The 17,857-nt window shown below is 32.7% G+C and overlaps 1 protein-coding gene and 1 non-coding gene across 6 annotated transcripts in view; both read left to right on the forward strand.

The window, feature by feature from the left end:
- The first annotated feature begins 214 nt into the window (after positions 1-214).
- LOC113738306 (small nucleolar RNA R71) lies at positions 215-321 on the forward strand. The gene has a single exon (XR_003460092.1). It is a non-coding gene; the product is annotated as a small nucleolar RNA R71 (small nucleolar RNA).
- A 5,127-nt stretch (positions 322-5,448) lies between these two features.
- Positions 5,449-17,857, forward strand: part of LOC113736865 (uncharacterized) — a 31,309-nt gene continuing 18,900 nt past the window's right edge. For 2 of the 5 annotated variants that reach the window (XM_027264041.2, XM_027264044.2), the window contains exons 1-2: positions 5,455-5,833; positions 9,713-9,891. The gene's annotated coding sequence lies outside the window, so the exon portion shown is untranslated. Of the gene's footprint in view, positions 5,834-9,712; positions 9,892-17,857 lie in introns of all 5 variants that reach the window. The other 3 variants (XM_027264047.2, XM_027264042.2, XM_027264043.2) reach the window with 3 other exon arrangements.

A 17,857-nucleotide genomic window follows, 5' to 3' on the forward strand; every position in this document is an offset into this window, starting at 1 on the left:
CATTTAGATTATCAAGTTCGAGTATACCTGCTGTCTTCTTGTGTTACCTCGTTCATTGGCCCATTGATAGTTATTGGTAGCCATCTTTTCAATCAAACTTTGAGCCTCCTCTATACTCTTTCCCATCAATGCACCTCCGGCCGCTATATCCATATGAGTCTTGATCGCATAAGTGAGTCTATTGTAAAATGTTTGAACCACGATCCAATCTAGCAAACCATGATGTGGACATTTACGTAAAAGCTCCTGAAAACGCTCCCAAAATTCATATAGAGATTCTCTATCCTATTAAGAAAACCTAATTATATCCATACAGAGTTTAACAGTCTTGCCTGGTGGAAAAAATTTATCTAAAAATGCCTTGGACAAATTGGCTCAAGTTATAAAAGTATTAAGAGCGTGTGATTGTAACCAAATCTTAGCCTTGTCCCTCAAAGAAAGAGGAAATAATCTAAGCCTAATTGCATCATCGCTAACTCCATTAAGTTTAATTGTGTCACATATTTCCAAAAAGGTAGACAAATGGGAATTAGGATTTTTAGTAGCATTACCTCCATATTGAGATTATTGCACCATTTGAATTAGTTCAGGTTTAATTTTCAAATTATTAGCATTTACCATGGGTCAATGCTAGTTTGTAGTTTATTCCTTCCAGGCAATGCAAAGTCTGTTAAAGGTCGTCTATTCCCTTCTATCTGCCATTGTATTAATTGGAGGAATTTTGACGAAAGTTTCACCTTCATCTTGTGTCTCCTTGATGTCTTGCAGTGTTTGCCCTCTTCGTCTCCGTAGAGTTCTTTTGATTTCAAGATCCTATCAGACCATTCCACATAGAACTCGGTGCATGCACTGCTGTAATCATAATTAAAGAGAAATTAACCACAAACTAAACAAACTAGATGAAATAAAATCTACTCTATCAATAATTAAAAGATATTCACAAATTACTACAATGTCTAGAGTAATAAAGATTGTTTTAGCTCTAATATTGCCATGGTTCCCTGACAACAATGCCAAAACTTGACGAGGTGTATACCTGTGCTCGAATTTTAAATCTAATCTTCTCGTTAACCCAAAGTGCACGGGTTGTGAATCGTAGTACAAGGAAAGGGAGTCGAATCCCACGAGAACCACTTTTGAATTACTAAGGCTTAATCACACTCTCTATTAGCTAGACTACACAATAATTAATCATCATTAAACAACAATAATGATAAAACAATTCAAAAGTTAACAATCTAAATTGGAGTAACTCAAATAACACAAGTGTTCTAGGGAATAGAATCCACTAATCATGGTCAAACATAGAAGAAACAATCAATTAATACTACTTTTCTTGTTTTGCTAGGGATGCATTTCACTAAGGCAATCGGAACTCATTTTTGCCGATGAACCGAAGTTAGCTAATACCTAAGTTTCCTTACTTTCGTGGTGAAATCTCAAGTATCAACTAGATCAAGGACAAGAAATGTCATACAAGTCCACCCAAGTGCACCACTACTTTCGTGTGTCTACTCTTTAAGTCCCACTCATTCATTTTCCATCATTGTCAACTATTTTCATAGATTAACAACAAATAAGATGACTTGCAAATGATGATCAAGCACTTACAAGTGTTAAAGCATGAGCAAGTACAAGATATAGTAATAATCAAGATCTAACCATAATCAAAGCATAAATAGCTTCATCTACCCCTAGAACAAGAAGATCTAGTTACACATAGTGTATTTCACAATAAAGCTCACAACTTCTATGGAACCAAACATTCTTTAAAGCAAATAAAGAGAAAAGGGATGAGCAATTACTACCCCTAGAACAAGAAGATCTAGTTACACATAGTGTATTTCACAATAAAGCTCATAACTTCTATGGAACCAAACATTCTTTAAAGCAAATAAAGAGAAAAGGGAGAAGCAATTACTCATTCAAATGAAGAAACAAGATCTCCAAATTTCATCAACTTCATAACCAACCAAATATTTGATTACATCATGTGTTCTTCAAGGTTCTCTAAGGAAATAAGAAAGATAGACAAAACACTAAAACTAGTGAGAAAACTAAAGAAAACCCTACTTTCTTCTTTTTAACTTCTATCTCTAAGCTTTTCCTCCCTTTGATTCCTTATGTTTTACATATACTCCTTAGTTCCTTTTCCTTTTCTTCCCAAAAAGCCCTTCATTGGAATCTCCACTATTCTTTCTTCAAATGTCCAAGTTGCTTTGTTAGCTTTCCAACCAAAATTCCTTGTGAGACAAGAGTCAAAAACCAAGTGTGAAATCTGCATAAGTTGTTCTACAAATTGCAAAAGAGAGAGGTAGATCCGAGCCCTAGGATCCAAAGGGTATCCAACTGATTCGAACTCGAATGTAAGATTTCTTCATTTTTTTTACGTATTTTGCATGCAAGATCCGAGGCCTCTCTAAAAGGGATCTGAGCTTGAATCATGGCCTCGAATACAACCCTGATTACAAAAGTATATCCGAGCTCAGATCCTTGCTCTCTTGCTCCAATCCGAGTTCGGATCCAGCTCCCCTGTTTCTAGCTTCAACTTTCTTCCTTTGTTGCACAAATTTCTCTTCTTGTCTCACTTATGCATTATCCTCCAAGAAGTACATTGCATCTTCTTTAATTCAAACAATTGCTTCATGCACCAATAACTTATAAACACCACAAATTTATGTATTAATCCACTCATTTCACACATTTAGTTCAATAAGCGATACTTGAAGAAATTTCACCAAAAAGGACTAAAAATTCGCTGTGGTCCCTTAAAAACACACCAATAACTTGCATGTAACCATGCAAAACACCTTTGAAATATTCACTTATCAATGGTGTCACGCGAACCTTAACCTCTACTCATGATTAGATTAAGCATGTCATCTGTCTAATGCACAGTTGCATGTCACTTTTGAGCTTAATACAACTCAAAAATTATGTTCATGTTGATTCGGCATAAACACGAAATTAAAATCAAGATAGACAAATCCTAGCAAAAGTTAAGAAGTTAAACTAGAAAAATTAATCAATTTCCTTCATAAAGACCCTAATCCTAGAAGTGAATTAGTTAAACATGATGGAAAAAAATTAAAACCACAAATTCAATGTTTTAATATAAAGATAAGAATAAGAGAAAGCAACTTCTCAATTGCACATTCCAATCTTCTCTTTGCACACTTCTTGATTCGCATGAGTTCGATCTTGATCTCTTAAGAAAATCTATGAAAATATGTTTTAAACTAAGTTAAGCTTATGTTTTCCAACCCTAATTGTTCCAAAGATCTCTTATTTATAGCTACTACATGTTACCATTGAATCCCAGCTGGAATAGGTTTCTTAGAGCTGAAAAAAGAAGTGCATGATAATAATCCGATGATAAACGACGCCAATCATGACACCGGTCATTGCTTTGCATTATTCAAATTCCAACTTCTGGTGATGTCTGGCATGATGTCTAGTCCAATGACCAGCACCGATCATCATACTTCAGTTCTTCATTTTGCATTTCAGCTAGGGGTATAAACAAATCGAGCTGCTCGCGATCGGGCGGCTCAAATACGAGTTCGAGTCAAATTCGATCAATATCGAGTTCGAGTTGAGTTCGAGGTAATTAAGTCAAATTCGAGCTCAAAAATATTAAATTCGTTAACTCGCGAACGACTCGCGAGCTCGATTATATATATTTTTTATTTTAATAATAAAATTACATATATATCCCTAATATTTTATTATTTGTTAATAAAAATTATTATTTTATTTATTTTTAAAAGTAAAATAATTATTTTTTATTTTGTAAAAATAAAATAATTATTTTATTTAATTATTTTCCCTAATAATTATTACATCCCTAATAATTTTTTTTTCTTATGGTTGACAAAATGAAATAATTGAAAACAGTAGTTAACCCTCATTTTGTTTAAGTTGTCAAAGATGGGCCATCGTGTATTCGACTTTTGATAAAAAAATTATTAACTAAATTGCTGGAAATGGTCCATCATGAATTGCTTAACAAAGTTGGGTGAGGAATTTCATAAGGTGTGAATATTTAGCATGAAAAGCTAATTTATGTGCCACCTTATTGGCATCCCTAGGAACCCATTTTACAACAACAATTTTTGCTTCTAACATGGACAGCCGAATATTCTCAATTGTAGGACCACTGGCTGATAGCACCTCTTCCTCGTCATGCAAGTGGTTAATACCATTAAGTGTGTAATTAAGAATTCTTACATTTTTAATCAAGTCAATTGCCTCACGAATTGCAACTACCTTATCTATCTCAATATCTATCAGGCCATCTAAACAGATAATCCCACGACAAAGTGCCCATCATGACCCATAAATAATTCTCATCGTGTATTAGAGTTGACGTATTAAATAATTCTTTAGTTCAATTATTGATTTATAATTAATTGGAACAAAAGTAATTAATTATAATTTAGTTCCTGCAAAGAACAAGATGCTGCCTTAATGAAATGTAAAAAGGCTAACAACCATTGATGAACTAACAAAATATAAACACATATTTGCTAAACAAAAGGTTATTTTGAAAACAGAATTAACCATTTTCTTATTTTCCAAGTTGTCAATGGTGGGCCATCCATCATCTATAGACTTAACATAATGAAAAAATATTCAGTTCAGTCATTAGCAAACAACAAGCTGGAAGAAAACTAATCTTAGGTTTAGTCCATGCAGAGAAAGAGAGTCATCTTCATGAAATGTTTGGAGGCCATAACAACTATTGATGAACCATAAAAAACAGAATTATTTTTGTTTCTAGCTAAACAAAAGAGATCACAGAAACCAAACAAAAATACGCAAGGCTAGAGGTGAGAATGGACCTGAGTATAGTAAAATACGATACAATACAATTCGTAAAATGAAATTTTGAGTTTTTTTTTTTATTTTTGAAAATTTGAACCAATTTCATCTCTTGAATCATCAAAATCAAATTGATGTCCATTTCAATGTAAAATCAATTTCGATATTAAAATAAAAAGCTATTAATCGCACATGCAGTAAGTCAGAGAAAACAACAAAATCTAATGGATAGACACAAAAAGACTTGAAGTCAATGGTGATTGGGGAAAGTTAAAATAAAAAGCATCCGTAAAGCAAGTTGCATTTCTTGTAAAGGAGAAAATATGGTCATGCAGACAAAATTGAATATGAAGCTTATCCACAAAAAGTGATGCAGACAAAATTTGACAACGAAGCTGTCCACCGAAAGCGAAAGACAGCAACACCAGACCAATTAAAGAAATATGGGGTTAATTATACTATATACCTTGTAATTTGTTGATAGTCACATTTGATCTCTTAGATATATACACTTTACCCCTACAAAGAAAGAGCAAAGTGCCACAAATCTCCACGATCTATTGTTTTAAATACATTGAAACCTTTTGGGAGTAGCAACTGATTGATTTGGATACAAGTGATCCTCAATTGAGGGGAAAAGCAAAACACTTGTGGCAGATGATTTGTCCACCACAAGAATGAAAAATATTGTGTTTGGATAATAGATTATTTGAAATAAATTTTTAAAAATAATATTATAATATTTTCTTGATGTGATTTATGTGATATAAAAAGATGATGGTTGAAAAATATGTTAATGATATCTTTATTAATCAAAATTGCCGATGATGGACCTTAAAATCTCTAGCCTTACAGCGTTGACTCCGACACTCAATCATTTCACCAAGTCTTAGCCACTTAGCAGTTTTCTGCAAAGGAATTTGGAATGGAATCCTCGAGTACCTCGGCGAGCAATCTGCTGCGCAATATTGGTTCAGCACAATAGACCGGCAATCTGCTTCAAGTTCAGGTGTGTGTGCATGCTTTTTGAGATTCAGCTTAACATTTTTTACTTCTATCTTTCCAAATGCTGTTGCTTGATTCTTTGATTCCGTATAATTAGTACTTTAAAAGCTCTCATATATTGTGGCTTCAACTCCTGCTGGGTGCTTTTAATTATCTTTAGCGGTGGAGTCAACTGCCTGTCCTCTTGGTCTACCGTACCTCAGATTGCTGGTTAGGCAATTATGAGGGATTCGGGACTCTAATTGTACTCACAAATCTAATCGTAGCATCGAATTAATCAGTAGTTGTTCAAATTTATCTTTCAAAATAAAAAGAAAATACTAAAATTCGAAAGGAGCAGTTTAGATTGAATCCTATTACTTACTAGCAACCCGATATGGACTGCGCGTCGCTATTTGCAGTTGAACCGCTGACTGTACTCAGTCCAGTTCATGTACATATACTTACTTTCTTACGGTGGAAATTGGTAAACCTCAAAGCCTTCTAACCCAGAAACTAAGGAGACGGCAAAGTGGTACACCAATTGTTGCAATTTCTTTTTGTCAGTGTTCTGATCAGGAGTGCATTGGATCAGGAGTGCTAATCGATCGTTTCCATTGAGGCAAATTTTCAATCTCTTTCTTCAATGGTAAACAAAAGTTTCTCCATCTAATCAATTGTTTTTTGGTTGAAAATTTGTTTGGTAATTAAAGCAGAAGTGTTGAAAGACCAGTCAAACTAGTACGTAGGAGATTGTAGGGTATATAGAGGTTGCCTTTCTTTTCTTGTGGGATTGATTTCTTTTGATTCTTAGCTATCAATTATTACGTAGAATAAGTAAGTCTAGACTTTGATGATGATGGCTTCTAATAATAGTTCTTCACTTCTTTTGATCAATGGCGAGAGCGTTCTTAGACCAGCAATTACAGAGCAATGGAGAAAGTGTTCTTTATGGTGTCGATTCTGAAGTAGAAAAGCTTTGTAGTATACTGAGAGCTTCATTATCAGTTGTTTGATAAGAAATGAAATCGTACTTAGACAGGGACTTAAACTGGACAGAGGATCCGAAGCCGCGAGCCTTTGATCCGAAGCAAAAGTTTATCGGGTATTTCAGGCTGGAAGATAACTCGAATGGGGAAGCAATCATAGGCTGGAATGGGTGGGGATCGGGGAGGGAGCAGCCCGGTGCATACATATGGAGCGTAGACCGGAAGGTGTCCCATTAATTTTCCTTTTTTTTTTTTTAAATTTTTATTCATAATCATTGAGGACTTCAAGTCTACAAAATGAAAAAAAGAAAAGAAAAGAAGTTAAGAGTCGAATTAGGGATTTAATGGTCACCTATAGGCGTGTTAATGGGTAGGGTCTGAGTTAGATCCTTTTGATCCATATTCAAACCCATTAAATTTAGTTAGACTTACACCCAAATCCAAACCCTTATCAGTCTGAAAAAATTAGTTTAAATCCAGACCCTCTTGGATCTAGGTATCTAATGGGTATCTATTGTATTTTATAAACGCACTAAAATAAAAATATATTAAAAGTATATAGATTTCAAAAAATATATATACACACCATCCAAATTTTATTTTCAAATAATAAAATTAATATTCAAGAAGTTAAATGTAATATTATGAACTCAAAAAAATAACTACTATCAACTGCTTCTATTTATTTTTGAAACTTCAACTGTATCTACATCAAATCTTTCATTTATTTGCCTTTACTTTTTCTCCTTTTTCTGAAAAGGTTTGTACTAATTACAATGACAACCAAGATTAGGTTAAAAAAAGAAAACAATTATAAAGTCTTACTATATTTGATTCAATAATCATAGAATATTAGCCTATTCTATAAATTTACAAATACATATATATAATTTAATAATATATACATGAGATTGGGTAGAGTCTTGTATGGGTTTGGATTTTGATATAGATTATAGAAAATCAGACCCACCCAAATCCATAACGTCTGAATTTGGATAGGATTTGGATTTAATTTCTCAAATCCAAACCCTACCCAAGTACATTGGGTTTGGATTGAATTTGGGTAAAAGCCGATCCATTGACATCATGCCTAATCACCTATCTAATATCTCTACTAACTAAATTGGGTTTTGGGAACGTTCCTTTCCTTTCATTGGTACTTAGTTCTAGAAACCAACTTTGTTGATGTGTAGTTTGATTAAGTAAAACAGAATGATCTTTGCAATACTCTAATCGACTCAAACCAAAAAAAAAAAAAAAAAAGATTCAGAGGAGTATATAAAGACATTAGAAATGAAATAAGTGAGTAGTTTTATTTCACAAATCTAATGTACAGAAGTGTCGACGTCATTTTTGTTTTTTATATGTATTCGAAGAAACTTTTACCTGGTCAAAATGCCTATTACGTTGGTTAGGGGCTAAGTGTAACTAAAGTGGATTCAAGAAGGTAATGTGCAAGTAACTAATTCAGGAGCTTAAGATAAAAGAATGACTGCAAAATATTTCTCTTCTAAACAAGAAAAGGGAAAAGTGGCATGAATGCTAGGGCAAAAGAAAGTGTATGTGTTTGTGCTAGTAAAAATGTATTTGTTGGCAAAATCAATGTGCAATCTTATACGTAAATTCTATATATGTGGAAGTAGATTTTCTATCTAAGGTCATGTAAACTAATTAGAAAAAATTAATGGATTAAATTATCACTTGATTATAAAGTTCAATGATTCAATACATTCTAACATCGTATTCTAAAATTTATTTAAAAGAATAAGACTCTACTTGTCACCTAACTTCCCTCCCCCCAATAGCTTAGTGTATGGGTAAAATTTCAAATTTCCACACAACAATGGATTTGTCAAATAAAATTGGATAAGAAATGTAACTTTAATTAGGAATAACACCTTAAATAATTACCTAGCGAAACAAAAATACAAACAATCTACAACACCGAAATATGTTCTGCATGTATATATATATATATATATATATAAGAGCTATATATATACCCGTGCTGGGACTGATGTTTGGAATCATTGAAAAGTCCCAGCCTAGGATTGCTCAGGATAAATTTGCAGTTTGCAGGATGCCAGTTCTGCCGCCAGTTCAAAATATAAAACATATTTGCTAAACAAAAGGTTATTTTGAAAACAGAATTAACCATTGTCTTATTTCCAAGTTGCCAATGGTGGGCCATCATCTATAGACTTAAGCAATGAAGAATTAGTTAGTTCAATCATTCGCTAACAAGAAATTGGAAGAAAACTAATCTTTGATTTAGTCCATGCAGAGAAAGAGAGTCATCTTCATGAAATGTTTGACGGTCGTAATAACCATTGATGAACCATCAAAAACAGAATCATGTTTATTCTAACTAAACAAAAGAGATCATAGAAAACCCAACCAAACCAAAATACGCAAGGCTAGAGGTGAGAATAGATCTGAATACAGCAAAACATGATATAATACAATTGGTAAAATTGAAATTTTGAGTTTTTTTTTTTGAAAATTTGAACCAATTTCATCTCTTGATTCATCAAACATCAAATTGATGTCCATTTCAAAGTAAAATCAATTTCGATATTAAAATAAAAAACTATTAATCGTACATGCAATAGGTCAAAGGAAACTACAAAATCTAATGGATACAAAAAGACTTGAAGTCAATGGTGATTGTAGAAATTTTTTTTTAAAAAAAAGCATCAGTAAAGCAAGTTGCAGTTCTTGTAAAAGAGGTACACGGGTGACGAGAAAAATATAATGATACTTTTTGATTAACCATTAACAAAGGAAAAGAAAAAGAAAAAAATTTAAAGAGCTAGATGAAACAAGAATGGGAGTCAGAAGGGCTAGTTCAGATACTGTCAATCTGTCAATCTATTTTAATCAAAGATGCTGATGATGAACCTTAATCTCTCTAGGCTTATAGTGTTGACTCCAAGATTCAATCGTTTCACCCAAGTCCCAACTTCTTAGCAGTTTTCTGCGAAGGATTTTCGAAGGGAATCCTTGAGTACCTCGGCCTGCAATGTGCTGCGGACTATTGCTGGGTTCAGCACAATAGTTCGGCTTTTCAGGAGAAATCTGCATCAAAGTTCAGGTGTGTGTGCATGCTTGTTGAGATTCAGCTTAACATTACTGTTTCTGTCTATCTTTCCAAATACTCTGTTGCTTAATCTTTAATTCCGTAGCGTGGTGTAGAACTAGCTAGTACTTTTTTAAATATCTCACATATTGTACCTTCATCTTTAGCTGGGTGCTTTTATTTATCTTTAGGCGTGGAGTCAACTGCCTGTCTTCCCTGGTCTATCTGAGATTGCTTATTCTTTTTCAATAGGAAAGATCATTTCATTCAATAAATTTGTATTAATATCAAAAATACATCAAATCAAATATAATATAAATATATATAAATCTGAAATCAATAAACAATAGATCTAAAAAATCACTATAGATTTGTAGTTGGGCAATTATGAGGGATTTGGGACTGTAATTGTAGTCACAATATAATCAGAGCGTTGACTTAAACAGTGTTGCTCAAATTTATCTTTCAAATAAAAAGAAAAAACTAGAATTTGAAATGTGCAGTTTAGATTGAATCCTACTAGTAGCAGCCCAGTCTACCTTGGTGAATTTATATTCCTTGCAAATACAACATGCATATGAATCCGTGTTGGCACGAAAAATCCCCGTGCAAACAGCGGAAGCAATTCTAATGCATATAAAAAATATATGGAAAGAGAATGAGAACAAACAGTCAATAATTTATTTAACTCAAAACAAATATTAAGTCGTAGCTTTTCGCTCACGACAATTCACAAATCTTAACTATGAGATTTTCTCTCAAGTCTAATCTCTAGATTCAACTCAACTCTCCACATCTCTTCACTTAATAACCTACTAGACTAGTAGTATTTATAGACTCTAAAATTTCCTAAAATAAATATAATTGTAAACCAAAACTTATTTGAAAATTGACTTGAGATTTCCTAATCTAATATGTAAACTAAACAAATAACATACCAAAAGGAATTAGGAAATTAAATACTAAAATAGCTTGGTTTAATTTCCTTCATTGCCTCCTTTAAACCAAGCTCTTAATATTGTCATCTCCAATGCCATCACGGGCTTGAATCTCCATAAAAAATTCAGTCACAGTATAAACAACATTCAACACCAACCTCCAATAGATCTCCTGTAGACGGAGGGCCTCCTTATGCCAGCCTTCCTTGCTCTGCCTTATGTGTTCCCTCGACACTATTAACTTAGAGATCTCGTGCATTTGGTCAACTATTCGATCAGCCAACGCAGTAGCCTTCCTAGCTCTATCCATGGCTCGCTCTAACTCCTCGAGATACACGTCCCTATAGAATTTCAATCTCTTCCTAAGGCAAGTCACATCATAACCCGTCACATAAACTGGGCAGTCGCAATCTTGATGCTCCCTATGTACCAGCTCGACCATTTCCTACAGGTCAAAAGGAACACTATTAGTAATGATTTCAGCCTCTCCAAGGTACACAGATCCTTTCAAGCCTAATCTTCTAGTAGCTACCGATCATTTCTTAATATGTTCTATCTCATGGCGTTTTTCATAACCTGGCTCTGATACTACTAAAAATGTCATGCCCCTAGTCCGCACGTACCAGTCATGTAACATCCACCGTATCCTCAAGTTACAATCAAGAATACAAGGCAACATTAAGCTAGACTAAACTTAGAAAGTACTAAATAGTATAACTAAATAAAGTGTTGTATAAATTTCAAATGAAAGGTAATCAATGAGTATCTCATAAGTTCGTACATTTATTCTCTAGTCCAAACAACGGGAAGAGAAATTAAATAAAACTAACAGCTAAAAGCATCTAGATTGCTAATTCTTATCCACTTAGAGCTAATAAAAATCATCCTCAGAGTCTTCTACGTAAATCAACTCATACTTTTCAGAATCTGCAAAAGTGGTAAAAATTGGGTTGAACGACAAATCGCTCAATAGGTAGTATCTACTCCTCTGTTGGACCATGCAACCATAACTTTATATACACGAACATATATATATATATATATACATACATATCAAATTATTTGCACATCATTCACATCCATATTTATTGAAAAATAACGTTATTTGTAAAACAATCAGTAATAATGAGTGACACAACAGTTGATAAACATCTTATTCATAAATATACATGAAAGTATTAAAGTCATAAGTCATTTCATATCAACTTATAATAAGTACATACAATGATTGGCTTCTGAGTACTCAGTCTAGAGATTAAATTTCTTCTATATGGACAACCAATAGGTTTCATGACTACTGATTGGTTTCATCAATACATGGGTCAATCGGCCGAATTCTATACCGAACTATCATGATCTTGTCAATCGGCCGGACTCTATACCAGGCTACCATGACTATTAGGCAGGACTATAGCCCCTACTATCTATTTGATGACTATTTTGAGTTTTACTTGATACAGAGTCATTTCACACGTCACATGCATAGTTTCTTGCATAACATATCAAAATATTTCAAATAAGTCACATGGTCCATCTTTGTATAGCAAAAATAAAATTTGCATAAATACTTAAGTAGATCATTTAATCAAGTACATTTCAAGTTAACACATCAAAATATGATTAACAATAAAAATTTCATTATGAATTTTTGAAATCTCAGAAGGGTAAGTACCACCTACCTTTGTCTGGCTGTTCGAGTAGAACCACCTTAGATCTTTTAAACTTATGTCATACCTATCAAATGCATAGGTTTCCTAATTAGTTGATATTCCTTATAGATGCATAAATATATAAACTCTGAGCAAGTTTAAGATTCAGGTCTAGACCATTATATGAACCCTAGCAAAGTTTGTCTAAATTGAAAAGTTTCTATTTTTGGAAAGTTTTCTAAATTGGAAAGTTTCTTAATTTGGAAAGCTTCCTCTTTTTTTTTTTTTTTGTAAACTTTCCTAATTTAAAAATAATTATTCAAAATAATATTTATTGCCTTGACTATTATCTTACAATACATATACATTTATTATTATTATTATTATTATCATTATTATTATTGTCCTTAACGGCACTATTTCATTTTATTTTCATTCATTTATATACATATATATACATATATTGGCTAATTAGTTATTATTATCTTTTGTTCTATTTTCATTTTTGTACTTATGTATGTATTATTATTATTCATGTATATACGTATGTATAGTTATTGGATAATTTCGCAAACCTCCCCTAAAGTTTTTAATAATTGAAGAGAGCTCCACCAGGTTTTAAAAATTACATATACCTCCCCTATTTTACTATTTATATAACAATATTGGTCCAACAAACTAAATTTTCTTTCAAAAATCCTTAATTGCCCTTTTCTACAAAAGTAAGAAAGAAAAATATAGTATTCAATCATTTTTTCCACACTTTGCACAAATCGACAAACCTGATCTCTAGCAACCATCCAACCATAAACTCCAAATCTAAGTAGCTGTCCAACATATCTCAAATTGCATATACAACATTGATGCTTGCCATGCTAAAAAATAAAAATACAAAAAATACACACACATATCATTGACAACCAATTTTATACCCCAAAATTAATCTTAATACCCAAATACCTTTTCAATGCAAGCTCATCTAGTCTAAAACCACCATTACAACTCTTTTATGACCTTAAAAATATTAATACCTCAAAAACAGAGAATAAATTTTACCTCCACAATAAAATCATAACAAAAAATTTCTCATCCAATGAAAGAAATCCTCATGCAATTATTGGCATTTTACAAAAATTTTTCTTGACAATAGGCAAAATATGACTAATTCCACATCTTTGGTTCTTCTTCCTATTTCAATAATCAATTTCATTATTAATGCAAGCCTCTTCATTTCTTTCTAGTTCGATACATAATTTGCACCCTCTGTCAATTTTGCAATTTCAATTTACTAATATCCATAAAATAGAAGATAACAAAAAAGGTATAGTATATTAACTAGAAAAGAAAGGAGCAAAAATAGACAAGAGATAAAAAAATAGAATTTGTTTGGGTTTTGTAAATCAATTGTTTTAAATTGAGAATTGTCTACCAAGTGAAGGGCATTTTAGGTACTTTACTATGCCAGGGGAGGTAAGTGTAATTTCTTAAATCTAAGGAGAGTCGAGTGAAGTTATGTGAAACCTCAAGGGAGGTTTCTGAAATTATCCCATAGTTATTTACCATTACAATTATTATCTTAACTTATTCCACTTTTATTTATATTTTATCTTATTCTCGTTTATATCCTTAATTTATTTCATCCATATTTATATTACTACTACTACTACTACTACTATTTTAAACGTTTCGTTTAACAATCTAGGACTTATCTTACATTGTATAAGTTTATCTAATAAGGCTAGATTAAGATATTTTAGATTTCTATTTAAGTATCTTAGCCTTAATTATTTAAGCATAAGTCTAAATGTCTAAATCCTTGAAGCCTATAATTATTTACGTTGGGTTTTGAAGTTTAATACCTATGACAATCTATAGAAGATGACCTAGTTATATCTAAAATTTATCTATTGGACATTCACTAAGCACATACTATATTTTTTACCCAAATATACTTGCCATTTTTTTATAATGGCCCAATGCCCTTAAACCCAAACATTCTCATGTTTTACCCTAGTTTTAACGCAACGCTCCTATATGCTTGGCCCAAGATCCAATTAAACAAACCCACACATATAGCTAATTAATTTTGATCCAACTCATTTCCTTCGTACCTGACCTGCAAGAACTACCCGATTCATTAATCCATCAATTAGCGGGTCATCTCCTTCCTTATATATATATAAAATTTTTTTCCAAATTCTATTAGTATTATCATTATTTTTATTATTCATAATTTTTCCTTCTTTTGGTCGGCCCTTTGGCTGCCCTTCTAACTAGTTAAGAGAGGAGGGTCTGATGACCCTCATTTGCTATCTTTTTTTTTCCCCTTTGGCTGGCCTCTTGGCCAAACCCTTTATTCGATCAAATGTCGCCAACACTTGTTGGCGAAAACTTGCTCCTTTTTTTTTTTTTTTTGCTTCATTGTTGCGTTGCTGTAGCTTCAACTTCAGCAGCAGCGCACAAACCAACAGCAGCGGCAACTAGCTACTACTTCCCCCCTTTTTTTATTTTACTTTCCAACATATTTGGGTAGATTCTATTCATCCCATAATTAAAATTTAACACTCTATTTCTATTAATCCAGACAAGAATCTTCCTAAATTTCTCATGCAAGCATATATATCGAAATATACATATACATAAAATCTTTAAAATAATTCATGAAACTAATAAGACTTAAAAGAAAAGTTTTGAAGTGCATTTGGAACTTACAGATCGAGATGCCTAGTTGCGTGCTTGACTTGTCTGACAGCGACGTCTCCTTCTCCTTCTCTATTCTCTCACCAGTCTTGCTCTAAGGAAATGACGATAACGAGAAATAAGAATATCGTTACTTCTTTAAACCTTTAGATAGGTATTTTAAATCCCTAATACTACCTACCTAATACTACCCACTACTTGGTGCTTTAGATAAGAGTTTTAATTTGTTCTGAACTCTTATTCTATCTTATCTCCTCCTTAACCCCCAGTTTACCCTTTAACATATTCTACAAATATCTTTACTTTTACCCATAGAAAATTTTACCATTTAATTAGTTGAGCAAAATAAAAATTGAAAAGAAACATGGGTTTTACAATTAGGAGTTTGTATTGGACTGCTAATTTTAAGTTGTCAGATATGGGCGTTTATTTCAAAATAAAATTTTCTTGTATTTTTTGAGAACTGAAATTTTGGGACCCAAATCTGGGCTACACTGGCTACGACTTGATTTGGCAGACTTGCAAATTAGCATCTATAGGCGCACTTGATTCGGAGTTCTTTGAGCCAAAACTACTTAAATACTTATTTTTTAATTACTTTTTATGGCGAAATTTTCTATATTATCCATTTTGAAAAAATACTAGAGTTACTTTTATTCTTACACAAATTTAATTAAGCTCGAGCTTAAGCTCAAACATAATTACATTTAGATTCAAGAATGAGTTTGAGCTGGAACTTTTACTATAGATCCTAGTTATTGAATTTTCGAGTTTAATCCTGATAAACCTAAGTTGAGCTCTGTTCAACTAAGGCAAAACATGACTCCAGTTTGAATATTTGCAGTCCTAGCTATTGGTCATTTACCAAATTAATTCTATTTTTTTGTCATAGTTCTACAATTAGCCCAACATGTTGCAACTTACAAAACAGAGGTTTTGAGCTATTTCAATCTACCACTGCCTAATTAGAGATAAGATCCAGAGCAAATTTCACTAATACACCACTTTGCTCATCCTCGAAAACATGCATCTAACTTTATCCTTATGTTTCAACAAGTACAACCAAGTCATTTTTTGACCAAAAAAAAAAAAACCAAGTCATTCTAATACAATCATCAACAAATTTAACAAATCAACAAATACTAGTGGATGACGTAATTGATTAGAGTCCCTATACATCGCTATAAACTAAAGCAAATAGTACACTTCTGTCATTCAAGTTAGTTGGATAAGGGACCTATGACTCTTGGTTAGAATACAAGTGTTACATTTTAAATCAGTAATATGTATAATAGAGAACAAATCAGTAAATGGATGCCTTATATAACCAATGATGCATGCCGTCACTGCTGATGTCATATCTAGATCTCACGCTATTTAGTATTCTTTGTGCATCTTATTTGATTTGCTTTCCCTGAACTAAAATTATCCATGTTGTATAAATCCCCTCTCTTCGTGGCATGATTGATTATTTTCTTAGTGAGATTATCTTGAAGTAGACAAAAAATTGGATATATCAGTACTACACAAATAAGATCGGCTATGATTTGACTCACAGACAACAAATTATTTGATAGAGAGGAATTAATGAGGTGTCAAATAAAGAAAGAAATGATGATAGAAGAACAAATCCAACTCTTGAAACTTAATATATAACACCATTTGTATTAGAGATCATTGATTGTATTCGTTGAGTGACACAGGAAAAATCATTTGGATCAAAAGTCATATGATTAGTAACCCCTAAATTGATAATCTAGTTACTATCACACCAATTACAGCTACAATTACCTTGACACTGACAAGTCATTGAGGTATCAGAAGAAAGGATAGAATGTACCTATGTAATGATAAGAGTTGTGGCTAATGCTATTTGATTAGCAGCTGCTATGGCTACTCTTCTAGAGTTTCCATTCTGATCAACAATATTCACCCGATTAATTTGTCGATTTTGTCCTTTATAATCCTTCCGCCCAACTTGATATCCATACAGCTTAAAACAAGTGTCGAGGGAATGTTTTTTATTCCCACAATAAGTGCAACAATCTTCTTTGGTTGGCACCTCGATTAGTTTGTCTGGTGTTTTCGTGTCAAACGTAGGCATATGCCTCCTCTATCATCGAAAATGGTTTCAGTTGCAATACCTTACTATGAATATTGTCCAAAGTGGTCATCTAACCCATCAAGGAAAATGTATACTCTCTTTTTTTGTATTAGAGAGTTATACCTGCTGATATCGATAGCACACTCCATTGGGATAGGCTAACAAAAATCAATCTCCTTTTACAAGCCTTGAAGGTGGTTGTAGTGCTTCTCAATTGATCTTCAAACTTATCTCATCCTACTTACCTTCCTATGCAAATCATACATTTGGAGTGTATAAACGCCATTGAAATATGTTTTAACAACCGGACTCCTTACTGCTTTCACGTTTAGAAAATGAATGAAGCTACTAATCAAGGATGGATCCATGTAGTTTATCAACTATCTGTTTAGGATAGAGTTTTCAGTCCATCTCTGTGGCTATATAGGATCTGTCAGTGAAGGTTGAGGAAGTTCACAGATTATATATCCCAATTTATCTTTGCTTGAGATATACTCTCAATAACTTGGAACCATAAGATATAGTTGGTGGCATCCAACATAATGCAAATATTTGTCATTGTTGAATCGCTATTTTGGCATGGTCTTCCA

This window comes from Coffea arabica, chromosome 3e (genome assembly GCF_036785885.1).
Source record: "Coffea arabica cultivar ET-39 chromosome 3e, Coffea Arabica ET-39 HiFi, whole genome shotgun sequence".
NCBI classification, from domain to species: domain Eukaryota; kingdom Viridiplantae; phylum Streptophyta; class Magnoliopsida; order Gentianales; family Rubiaceae; genus Coffea; species Coffea arabica.